Source organism: Centroberyx gerrardi, chromosome 17, assembly GCF_048128805.1.
Source record: "Centroberyx gerrardi isolate f3 chromosome 17, fCenGer3.hap1.cur.20231027, whole genome shotgun sequence".
Classification (NCBI taxonomy): Eukaryota; Metazoa; Chordata; class Actinopteri; order Beryciformes; family Berycidae; genus Centroberyx; species Centroberyx gerrardi.
In genome coordinates, this window is record NC_136013.1 from 914,959 (window position 1) to 927,474 (window position 12,516).

The window sequence follows — 12,516 nt, forward strand, 5'->3', positions numbered from 1 at the left end:
CATCGGAACAAACGACATCAGAGCTGGACAATCAGAGGTTTTAAAGCGAGACTTTCAGTCACTCTTCACTTCACTGCTGGACACTGGTAACAAGATCATCATCTCAGGCCCCATCCCCACCCATCGCAGAGGAATCGAGAGGCGGTCCAGACTGTTTGCCCTCCACACCTGGCTGAAAGACTACTGTGCCGCCACTGGGATCTCCTACATCAACAACTTCGACCTGTTCTGGGCGAGGCCCATCCTTCTGAAGCGCGATGGCCTCCACCCAAACAGGAGGGGATCCCAGATGCTCTCTGAGAACATGGACTCTGGCCTGAGGGAATGACATGGCGGCACGGTAGGAAATGTTCAGTCACCCCCACCGTCCCCTACTCCTGCACCCCACTCAGCTCTGCTAAACGGGACTGGTATGCCTTCTACTATAACCACTATCATTTCCTACCATAGACCTACTGTAGCACGCTCATTATCCTCAACTACCTCTGTTACCCTCTGCTGCTAACTGTAAACCTGTACATTTTGGTCTTTTAAACATCAGATCTCTAAATAATAAATCCTTTTTATGTCATGATTTTATTACTTTTAATAATTTGGACCCCCCTGATTTTACACATCTCCACCAACCCAGGCTGTCAGGCAGGGGAGGGGGGGTTGCTGTTATTTACAGAAAGGATTTTAAATGCATTCCCATTTTACATAGTAGTTTTACATCATTTGAACATCTTGGTTTTATGTTAAATTCTAAGGATCCAGTGATAATTTTAATAACATACAGACCGCCCAGGCCAAACAATGCTTTTATCCAAGAGTTTGCTGAGTTATTATCTCATTTTATGTCAAAATATGACAAAATCCTTATTTTAGGTGATTTTAACATACATGTCTGCTGCCCCACCCAGACTTTTATTACTGATTTTATGAATAATTTTGAATCTTTTAATCTCACTCAAGCAGTACAAGAACCCACACATTCTAAGGGCCACAGCCTCGACTTAGTACTGTGCAGTGGTCTCAGCCCTGACAACACTGAGATGAAGGATATCTGTGTGTCCGATCACAAAGCGGTTTTATTCAGTGTGGTTTTATCCCAACTTCCTATTAATCACATTACACCTGTCCGCTGCCGTGTTTTTAACTCTATGTCTGCTAGCAAGTTTTCTGAGCTTTTTAATGCTGCTGCTTTGCCTTTAACTGCCTTTGATCCAGATTTTAACACAGAGGAGCTGGTCTCCCTTTTTAATGACACCTGTCTGACTGTCCTGGACTCTGTCGCCCCATACAAAGACAAAAAGTCAAATAAAACATCGCAGCCCTGGCTAAATGACTCCACCCAGGAATTAAAGAGAGACTGTAGGAGAAAGGAACGGAAATGGAAGAAGAGTGGTTTACATGTATTTTATGAGATCTGGAAAGAGGCAATGCACAATTATCAAAAGGCAGTTAAAGAAGCAAGAGCAACCTTCTTCTCTAACCTGACTGCAGCAAACCATTTTAACCCCAGGATTTTATTCAAGGTAATAGACTCCGTCATCACCCCCTCCCCCTGTCATTTTACCGATGCCTCACCAGAGATGTGCGAGGAATTTTTAAATTTTTTTACAAATAAAGTTGAGAATATAAGACAGCAAATTACTCCCCCTGACCGAGTTATACATGCCAATAGGGACATCAATAGTTATTTTAGCAATTTTGAACCTGTGTCACTGTCATTTTTATTTGAAACTATATCCCACATGAAATCAACCACGTGCAGCCTTGATATTATCCCCACCAAATTTCTTAAAGAGGTTATTGACACAGTTGGGCCCAGTATTTTATCAATTATTAATAGCTCGTTTGAGAAAGACATTTTTCCTTCTGTTTTTAAACATGCTGTGGTCCAACCTCTTTTAAAGAAACCTAACCTTGATCCATCTGTTCTTAACAATTTTAGGCCCATTTCTAAACTTCCATTTTTATCAAAGGTTTTAGAGAAAGTGGTATCAACCCAGCTTTTAGCTTTTATGTGTCATAACATCTTTGAGAAATTTCAGGCTGGTTTTAGAGCTTTACAGAGTACAGAACCTGCCCTCCTCAAGGTAACCAACGACCTCCTTTTAGCAGCTGACCGGGGAAAGTGCAATTTTAATTCTTTTAGACCTAAGTGCAGCCTTTGATACAGTAGATCACGTCATTTTAATTGACCGTCTTAACACCTGGGTTGGCATCAAGGACACTGCACTTGGTTGGTTTTACTCCTTCCTTTTAGAAAGAACCTTCGCGGTCACCATAGGTAACTACTCATCTTCTACAACTCACATTACCTGTGGTGTCCCGCAAGGTTCTATTTTAGGTCCAATTTTATTCTCAATCTACATGCTGCCACGGCCAAATTATCCAAAGACACAATGTCTCTTTTCATTATGCAGACGACACACAGATATACCTTCCCCTGAGACCTGCTGACCCAAACAGCCTAGCTGCTGTTGTAGATTGCCTCAATGATATCAACTGTTGGATGGCACAGAATTTTCTTCAGCTCAATAACTCAAAATCAGAAATTATTATTGTTCAGTCCCCCAAATTCTATCGGTCATATTGAGAGTGGCCTTGGTCCTCTGTCCGCAAATGTGAAGCCCGCTGCCAGAAACTTGGGAGTACTATTTGACTCTGACCTAAACTTCAAACCACAGATAAAAAAAATTGTCCAGTCCTGCTTCCTTCAATTGAGAACCATCTCCAGAATCACACCAATACTATCACACAGCGACCTGGAAAAAGTAATCCACGCCCTAATCTTCTCTCGACTCGACTCCTTTCTGGCATCAACCAGAAGTCACTCTCTCGCCTCCAACTAGTTCAGAACGCAGCAGCTCGGCTTCTTCCTGTTCAGACAGACGACATCACATCACCCCGATCCTGGCTGCTCTCCATTGGCTCCCTGTTCGGTTTAGAATTGATTTTAAGATTTTACTGATCACTTTTAAAGCACGTTTGGGTCTGGCTCCGAGCTACATCACAGATATGTTGACCCCATATGAGCCGGTGTGCAGCCTCAGATCCTCAGGCGGGCCCTTCTGGTCCAAAGTCTAGACTTAAAACTAAAGGTGACCGCGCTTTTTCCATCAGGACCCCTCGGCTCTGAACGACCTGCCTGAGGAGAGAAGGCTAGCAGAATCAGGGACTTCTTTTAAATCACTTCTTAAAACCCATTTTTATAGACTTGCTTTTATGTGATGTCGTCTTTTTTATCGTCTTTTTTATCTTTTATCGGCTTTTTATTGTCTCTTTATCGGCTTTTATCATCTTTTTATTGTTTTTTTACGCCTTTTATCTTTTATCTTAACTCTATCTTAATTTTCTCTTACATTTACTCTATTTTACTGTTTATTTTGGTTTTCATCCTACGATTATACCACTATTTACTTGAATGTTTGCTCTTTTCCACCTCTGTCCTCCTATGGATTTAATCCCTGTTTATTATTGTTTTATTGCCTTTTAAATTCATATTTTGAGTATTCTGCTTTTATTTTGTCTGTGAAAGCACTTTGTAAACTCTGTTTTTAAAGGTGCTATATAAATAAAGTTATTATTATTATTATTACAAAACCAAACCCCTTAATTTTATCCCTGAAATGTCCTTAATTTCTCATTACATGAACATTAAGTATCCATTAAAAATAACATAGCTTTAATAAAGTAAGGTTAGTATCGTGGGTTTATAATGGATTTATTCATGGGTTGATTCACAGAGACACTAATAATTAAGGAATTTTTATTATTTATTAAGTGGAAATTAATGGAAAAGTTCCTGTCTCCCTGAGTCAAGATTAAGGGGGTGTTTAAAGAGGTTTCGATGGGATCTCCTCCATTAATAACTGTTCATTAATTTCAAGGGGATTTTGCATGAATGAAGAGGTGACTTAATGTACATTAATGGAAGGTTATTTTAAGGGATTACTGGTTCGTAGAGATTGGACAGATCATAAGGTTTCTCTCAAAGCAGCTAACCGGTTCTGCCTGGTGACAAGGACTGGATCATACTGTCTTAAATCTCAGTCCTGTTATGAGACTTTCATCTTTCAGTTGCTCTGTTTTCTGATCTAACGGTGACATCTTGTGGATATCAGTGGAACTTGGAGGAAAAGAAAAAAGAATATCCTGCATCCGGCAAGAAAGAAAGTAACAGACCGGAGAACTGGAGACCGATAACCAGTTCGCCTACATCACGCTGACTGATAGAAATATTTCGAAAATTAGGATGTTAAAACTTTCAGCCAGTTCACGGAAATGTATCGATTACCTAAATCGCCCAGACTTGTAGATTAATGGGACTCATATCTCTTTCTGCGGTATGACTACACGCGGTTGTGAATGTGCCACTGAGGTAAGGAAGTATATTGGCTGTAAGTGTGTTATAAATATAACTTGTGATGTAAAACATCCCGTCTTCTTCATTATGTCGGTCAGTGGTTCTGTAGACGTAATTTACAAAGAGTTGATGTTTAGGAAGTTAGTTTTGCCGTTTACAAATCGCCTCTGTACGTTCAACCCGGAATGCGTTACTCTGGTCAGAATCATAGGCGGTTTTACCATAAGGCATAGGTAGGCAATTACTTGGGGCCTCGTCCGCCAAAGGGCCTCGTGAATTTTTTTTTTAATGAATTCCACCTGTTTGAATTGTGAATTTGCATAATTGACGCCCCAATAATGCCAAATAAGGTTAGGGGTCCGGCCCATATGTCGGGAAGCTTCATTCATAAAAATGACACGGAAGACTAAGAAGAAGTCTACCGGCTCTGAGACTGAAGTCCTACTATCAGAAATAAGTCAACCAAAGCATATAATATTTAATATAATTCAATAGTGGAATCAAAGGCCCTGCTAAAGCCAAGGAATGGGAGAAAATAACTTGTGCTGTTAATGCAGTGTCGTCTGTTGTGCGTTCCCTTACGAAAATCAACTATAGGCCTAGTATTCCTATACTACATTTTAGATGAATACTAAATAAATATCCCAACAAATCTATAATTCCCCATAGGAATATTATAGTGATACTACAGAAGACAAAAATACCATGATATGGTCACTGTAAACTCACTACTGAGTATCACAGACACTGTAAGTCCATATCGGAGTATTATAGGAATATTATAGGACTATAGTGATTTGTCGTTAGGGCACGTCACAGAAATAAAAAAAAAAAGGAAATGGCTTGACATGAAATTAGATGCAAAAAGCAAGACGATCCATGACTGCAACAGGAGGGCCAGGAGGAATTCTCCGTTACAGACAGATGAAAGAATAGGCCGATACCTGCCATAATTGGACAGAGACTTGCAAGCTGCTGCAGCATGTGAAGATATAGACTTATGCATGACTCTAATGGTAAAACCTAAAGCCATTTCTCTTTTTAAAATTTAGATTCACTTACACTTACCCACATTAACGTTATCAACTGGAGTAAAATAGCCTAAATCAGATTCATCTCCCTCTATAATGTATTTTCCCCAATACAATCTAACCTTGCCTTTGTCTGACCTGAGTGTTTTATCAAATAACCTGCCAATTATTAGTGTTTTTTGTTTTCTCTTTGTATTGAGCGCACTTATAGGCTACTATGTATGGATATTTATGAGATTGCTATTTTTCCTGTGACCATAACCACTGTAGTTAATCTCAACATGATTATACATTAGAGTGTCATTTATATATTCAAACTCAAAATTTCTTCAAAGTGACAGAGATACAATCTATTAGTCAACAACAAAGGTTTTTTTTTGCTTTGGAGAACGGCAGGTTGATACGTGACTCGTGCGACAGGTCTGGGCCACTCTACATTTTGTTCGTACCTAAGAGAAAATTCTAAATTGGTGAATGCGGCAAGTTCTCTTAAATCGCTCGTACGAGTGATTTAAGAACGAATACGAGTGGTTCTTGCATGAGGCTCATCGTTCGTAATATCTCACTAGGACATGTTTCATAGCACCTCGGCCCAGTTATCAATTCTCATATGTACAAGAGCCAATGTATTGTTCCGTAGTATAGTATCCCTTCCTGCTGCCCTCATCCTGTTCTCCACACCTAGCAGTCGCTGTGCTGTGCATCAGATGAAGAGCTCTGAGTGTGTGTGTGTGTGTGTGTGTGTGTGACTGAAGGTCATTTGAAGTTCTTCAGTTAGAACAGTTGGAATTCTCATTTGGGTCTGGCCTTTAGTTCTGTGGCTTTGTTAACTGAAAAGAGCTGCCTCCAAATAGTTTTTGTTCAATAGCTATGATTGCATTAAGCAAAATGGAGAAGGGCCTCACACATTGGTCTTTGCCTGGGGCCTCCAAATCACTCAAACCGCCCCTGGTCAGAATAACCAGGAAATAAGCTTAAACGTAAATTTAAACGTGTGAAATAGTTTTACACCAATTTTTTTGCATTTAATCGTCTAAATGTTAGTGGTGTAGAAGTGGCAGGAAAGTTGAGACGGACAACTTCTCTAGTTGACTACACCAACTCGTGTGTCATTTGTTTTTAACCACAGAGCTTCGCGCTCTAAAACACAACATACGTCGAGCTGACGTCAGACTCAGAAAACCAGACTTTCTTAAAAGGACCGTGTCTCCTTAACCCTGAAAAGCACACAATCTAACTGTGTGTGTTAAACATAACCAAACCCACAGATTATGGTGAATAATGTCCATAGAGTCCGCCACAGTGGGTTTTTATCTGTAGGAGTGTTTTGACATCTTGTGCAGTAGCAATGAGCCTGCGATGTCCAATTTAGTCAGTGTTCTAAATGGCTTCTGCACAGTGTAATATGCAGCCTTTATATTTACAAATGCCACATATTATGGTATTTTCCATTATATTTATGACATAAATTGGTAATCTGTGTATCAAAAGTTACACCTGGGGTGTGACTTCGTTGTTTTTTTTTTGTCTTGACCCTCCCCAGAGCTACAAATATTTTTCCTTGAGCCTCCCTGAGTGACTGGGGGAAAATGCATGACCCTCCCTCCACCATAAATAACCATATTTTATTATATTCACACCAAAGGTAGGTAGTATTGGAGAAAATAAAAAGCAAAGGCTGACCTTTTCCAACCATAGATGTTGATTGTCAAATTAAGAATTGATAAAATAAAATTAGAACTGATGACTTTTTAAATATTATTTTTTAAAATAGGCCCTGACGGTTCCCCTCGCGGTGCGCGTGCGTTCACCGCCAACGTAGCCAACGTGCACTCTGGGTATGACAGCCGCTGAGAATCTGAAACGCAATGAAAGATAAACGTGGAATTTGGGGCCTCATGTATAAAAGACTGCGTAGATTTCATACTGAAAGATGGCATACTCACAAAACTTGAAAAGTACGTACGCACAGAAATTTTCAGATGTATAAAACCGTGCGCGCGCCAGGTCCTGCGCACCTTTCCTTTATACATCCCAATCAACGTGAAATTGAGCGCACATGCACGAGCCTCTCACCCTGCCTTGTCTCCTCCCAGAATTAACTATGCAAACGACTGTAAATTCGCCCCTCTTGCCACCTTCTTGTCAAAAACGATGGTGAATGTGCCTGTTCAGTGCTCCCCTCTCCAAATATATCCAATGTGCTTTTACGCATGCAGTGTTTTTGTAAATAAAGGTAAAATTGCACAATTGAACTGATTCAAGGATTAAAAACAAAACCATATAATGTGACGTGTCCAGTGTTCGCAGCGCTGTCGCTCCAAATATGGCAATTTGTGGCATTTTTTTCTACACTGCTTTTTTTTTTTAGTTTTACGCACGGGTGGCCTTTCCTTTCTTACCGTTCAGTCCCGCAGTCAGCGCACAGCTTCGGTGATTTGTGTGAGCAGGTACTACACACAAATCGTTTGGACATCACACAGTTGTTCCAGGACTTATTCAGAGTGCATCTGCCCACCCGACACTGCGTTTTCTTCCCAGGAGAGATGGATCTGTGCGCCTCGCCTCGGCAACTGTACTCCCCGACGTGCGTTAACATCTCCATGTCAAATAAACAAAGAAAACTGTCCAGTTTACTGGCGATCTTGGTTTTGGCTTGTGAGTAAGGCCTGATGTCATCTGTGGGAAATTAGTTTCACTAGGTTTTCATTGCGCTCAATAAGTCAGACCTACTTGAAGCGAGCCGGAGGAGAGAGAGACGCATTCACACAAACCAACGCGGCGATGTAGCGGAGAGTGCCTGTATCTATTTCTTAAGTGGCTTTTTTCATTCATTTAAAACCCTCATATTTAGGAAAAGTTATGGAAGGAGGAAAAAATACCATTTTCCTCCAGTGTTGGAGGAACTAAAAATTGAAAATAACAATGCCAGATGGGTTTTGGCCTTTCTAATGTTAAACATTATCCACATAAGTAATCAAACTATTATGGTGTATCAGCGGAAATAATTATGGTTTTTCATATAGACTACTTCATAGACATAGCACAGTGAATTGAGTGAAAACGTTAATTTGAAACATTTGGAGAGTTTCACTACTTCATAGTTTGGCGTCGCCAACTGACAAAGCCAGACAAATGTGTGTAGGCATGGTCTAAAGTTTGCGGGACGTCCCGCACATTCTCACGTCAAGTTCATTTTTATACCGTATATACCGTATACCGTTTCATCTCCGTACTGCTGATGAGTCGGGCGTGAGGTCCAGTGAGGTTAAGGTAGGGGTGGGAGATACCAAGTTTAGTGAGTCCCGTCACCACACAGCGGTAAAACACGTATTTTGAAAAGAAAAAACGTATTTAAAATAAATACAAAATACAACCATTTAAAGTTGTATCTCCCTCCCTTAAAGCCAAAATAAAAAACGTAAGTCCCTCCCCAGTGCTTAAAAAATTATTTTATGTGCCTCCCCCGTTTTGCGCCCCCCTCCCCTCTCATAAGTAACGAACAGTCCCTAACTGTCTAAAATGTGTGGAGATCAGATCGCCCCTCCTCCCCTTTCAGCCCTATTTTCCTGGGAAGAACGTTCTTCAATGACTCAAGTATCGGCTTTTTTGACCGATAGATACCTACGTGAAACGCGTCATGGAAGACACAAGAACAGACAGGAACGCCTATTGAGAAAGGCCTCAAGTCTGAATAGTAACCTAGACGTGCGGATCTCATTCCATGTAAGACCTGTGTACTTTAACGCCGTCTGAATCAGTTATGAAGAGACAGGAATTGTGAATTTTAACATTGGCATTAATGGAGAGTCTCCTTACATGGTTTTTGTCTTCCTCTTCTTTCTGGTTGCGTCCTCCCACTCCTTCCGCTGTTCATGTCTATGCCATGTGTTCAAAGCACCAGAGTAAAGTTAGTTTGGTCTTGTGAATTGGCTGATTTGGTAAATATTTGTTACCATACTGCATTGTCAACCTTGTTCAACTTAGTTTGCCAAGAAGCCTGGACATCATGCAACATACTGCCAAGAATGGATTATTTGGAAAAAATAATCATTATAGTCATCGGCTTACTGATTGATTTGTTCATTGTTTTGCTGGTTGTGAAAGGATAACATCAGAATAACATGGTCATTTCTGTATCAGATATTAGATTTTGGTGTGGTAGAGTAGAAGGTTTGAAATAAATAGTCACTTAGACCTAATTAGGCTGCATTTTAATCTCTCACAATGAATATAAAGACATTTCATTCAATTTATTTTCTGTAAGATGTTTTCCATCAAAGTGTAGTGTAGTGGCTTCAACAATTCCCACGTACAATAAGCCACTGCTTGAGCGGGGTTGACGACACGCAATCAAAACGATAACCGCGGATCCAAAGTCAACAAAGGTATTTTATTAACAAAAGATTTTAACGAAAATATTCTTCAACTGACATTCAAAATAACCAAAATTTAATCACTAATTCAGCGGTATACTTTCTATAATTTGCGGTCGAAAAACTGTTCCGCTCCCCCGTCTCACCAGGTGTCCTTCCCCAGGTGTCATTAAATCCCTTAATTAAATAAACAACATACATGCAGTAGCAGGGCTGATCCAAGGGGGAGCACCGGCATAAGCATACAGAAATCATTCAACATTCATATTTAACCATACCATATTCACCATAGCATGTTTGTATACCGTTTTATATAAATCATTTTACTTTCATTATTTTCATACGTTTAACTCCCTTTTTCCCAAGTTTTAACCATAGCTCATAGCTCATTATGGCTCCAACATACCGGCCCCTAATTGTTGACGCCATAGCAAAACAAATATCTAGTTATACTTCAATGGAGCCAAAAAACAAACACGATTACACAAGATTTACATGACTCATCAATATACAAACATTTTCATAGTCCATCATAGTCCATGTAATCCTTTGAATATAGGATTGTAAGTTCAGAGTTCCGAAGTATGTATGAGGCATGCTTGTGTGTATGTATGATGTATGAGCTCAAGAGTCGGGGGGGGAATGTGTGTGTATGTGTGATTCTGGGAGCCAGAGGTTACCAGCACATGACTCCCTTGCATTCAATCCATCACTTCCAAGAGCAGGCAGAGCTTGTCAATGGGTCGCTGTAAGATGTTACTCTTGGTTTTTACCAAGACACTCCGGACAAGCCCTTTGGACCCTGGCAGTGTCATTACCACACGGCCCATGAGCCAAGAGTTCCTTGGTGCCGTGTCATCCACTATGACGACGAGATCGTTGGGGCAAAGGTTCCGTTTAGGATTGTGCCATTTGCTTCGTTGCTGCATGATTGGGAGAGTCAGTGTTTCATGAGCTCGCTACTTCCAAATGTACAGCTCGACTCACCAGGCAAGTGAAGATTACTCCCCACCGTTTCACATGTGCACAGACTCACCTCTATGGGTCCAAAGTAGTCGATACCCACATGGGTAAAGGGTGGTAGATCTGGAGAAACCCAATCGTCTGGAAGGTCAGCCATTTTCTGCTCAACAACTGTTGCTTGCATTCGTCGGCAGAAAACACAGTTCTTAATAATTTTTCTGGCAGACGAGTTGGCACGAGGCAACCAGAATCTTTGATGCAGACTGGAGAGCATGTGGCTTCTCCCTGAGTGTCCAATCTGCAGATGGATATGGTGTAAAATTAGTTTGGATATGTGAGAATCTTTGGGCAGGATGATTGGATTCTTCAAATCTATTGGCATTGCTAATTTGCTTATCCGTCCTCCCACTCTCAACACGCCTTCATCCACAATTGGATCTAGTTTACAGATGGAGCTGCTTGCTTTCACTTGCCTCCCATTCTCCAAGAGTGCAAGTTCCTGAGAAAAGTAACGTCTTTGCTCGAAGCAAATGATTGACTGTTCTGCTTCTCTTATGTCCTCTACGGACAGATTTTGTGTTCCACATGTCACCTTGAGCTGGTACATTTTGTCCTTTAAGGTTTTCAGGAGCGTCCAACCTGAGCTTAGCTCAGCTTTTGCAGTTTTCTTTCTTTGACTTAACAGAAGAAGAAGTCCTCTCAATTTTAATATCCAAGCAACACCTCTCTGCAGTCTGCTCCATGAGGAGTAATACTCAATCAATTTGCTGGTTGGATCTTTCTCTTCAATGCTCACACTGTTAACAGAAACATCTTTTTTAACCTCTGGATCCTCTGGGTTCCACGTGCAGCCCACGCGATGCGTCATCAGCTGGGTTGTCCTTGGAGCCCACATGTCTCCATTGCTTCTCTTGAGATAGATCACGGATCACTGAAACTCTGTTAGCCACGAAAGTATGGAATCTTTTTGTTTGATTGTGGATATATCCCAGCACAGACGTGCTATCTGTCCAGAAAGTAGAGTCTTTAAGTTCCACTTAGAGCTCCCTTTTCAACATCCTGTCCACTTTTACTGCAAGTGTTGCTGCAGCAAGCTCCAACCCGGGGATCGTAATCTGTTTGAGTGGAGTCACTCTGGATTTCACCAAAACAAATGCGACATGGACCCTTCCCATTCATGTTTGTGAACCTGAGATAGCTTACAGTGCCGTAACCCAATTCACTTGCGTCACAGAAGTGATGGAGCTCTGCAGTCCTGATGGGGCCAAAATTCTCAGGTTTCATACACCTGTCCACTTGAAATCTGTTTAGCTGACCCAACTCTGTAATCCATCTCTGCCATTGCTTAGAAAATTCTTCTGGGATGATTTCATCCCATTTGGTTAATGAGAAGCCTCCCTGAGTGCATGCATCTCTGAGGTCCCTGATAAGCTTAATAGCTTGTTCCACTGTGACCACTGACTTGAGGCAATCGTCGACGTAGAAGTTGCATTTGATTGTCTCAGTTACCTCTTTCTCATACTTGTAGCTGTTGTCTTCTGCTGTTTATCTTAGAGCAAAATTAGCGAAGCTAGGAGAAGACACAGCGCCAAAGAGGTGGACCTTCATTCTATATGCCTCCAAGGGTTTGTTAGTGTCTCCACCAGGCCACCACAGAAACCTGAGGAAGTCCCTGTGATTGTCATGGACTTGCACTTGGTAGAACATTGCTTCGATGTCTGCCATGAAAGCAATTTGTTCTTGGCGGAATCTGAGCAGAACTCCGATGAGAGTGTTCGTCAGGTCAGGACCT

The 12,516-nt window shown here is 41.1% G+C and overlaps 1 protein-coding gene across 10 annotated transcripts in view; it reads left to right on the forward strand.

Annotated features, from left to right (window-relative positions):
* The first annotated feature begins 4,217 nt into the window (after positions 1 to 4,217).
* The window catches only part of LOC139932372 (uncharacterized), a 42,932-nt gene continuing 34,633 nt past the window's right edge, over positions 4,218 to 12,516 (forward strand). For all 10 annotated transcript variants that reach the window (XM_078289513.1, XM_078289515.1, XM_078289518.1 and 7 more), the window contains exon 1: positions 4,218 to 4,369. The gene's annotated coding sequence lies outside the window, so the exon portion shown is untranslated. The remainder of the gene's footprint in view (positions 4,370 to 12,516) is intronic.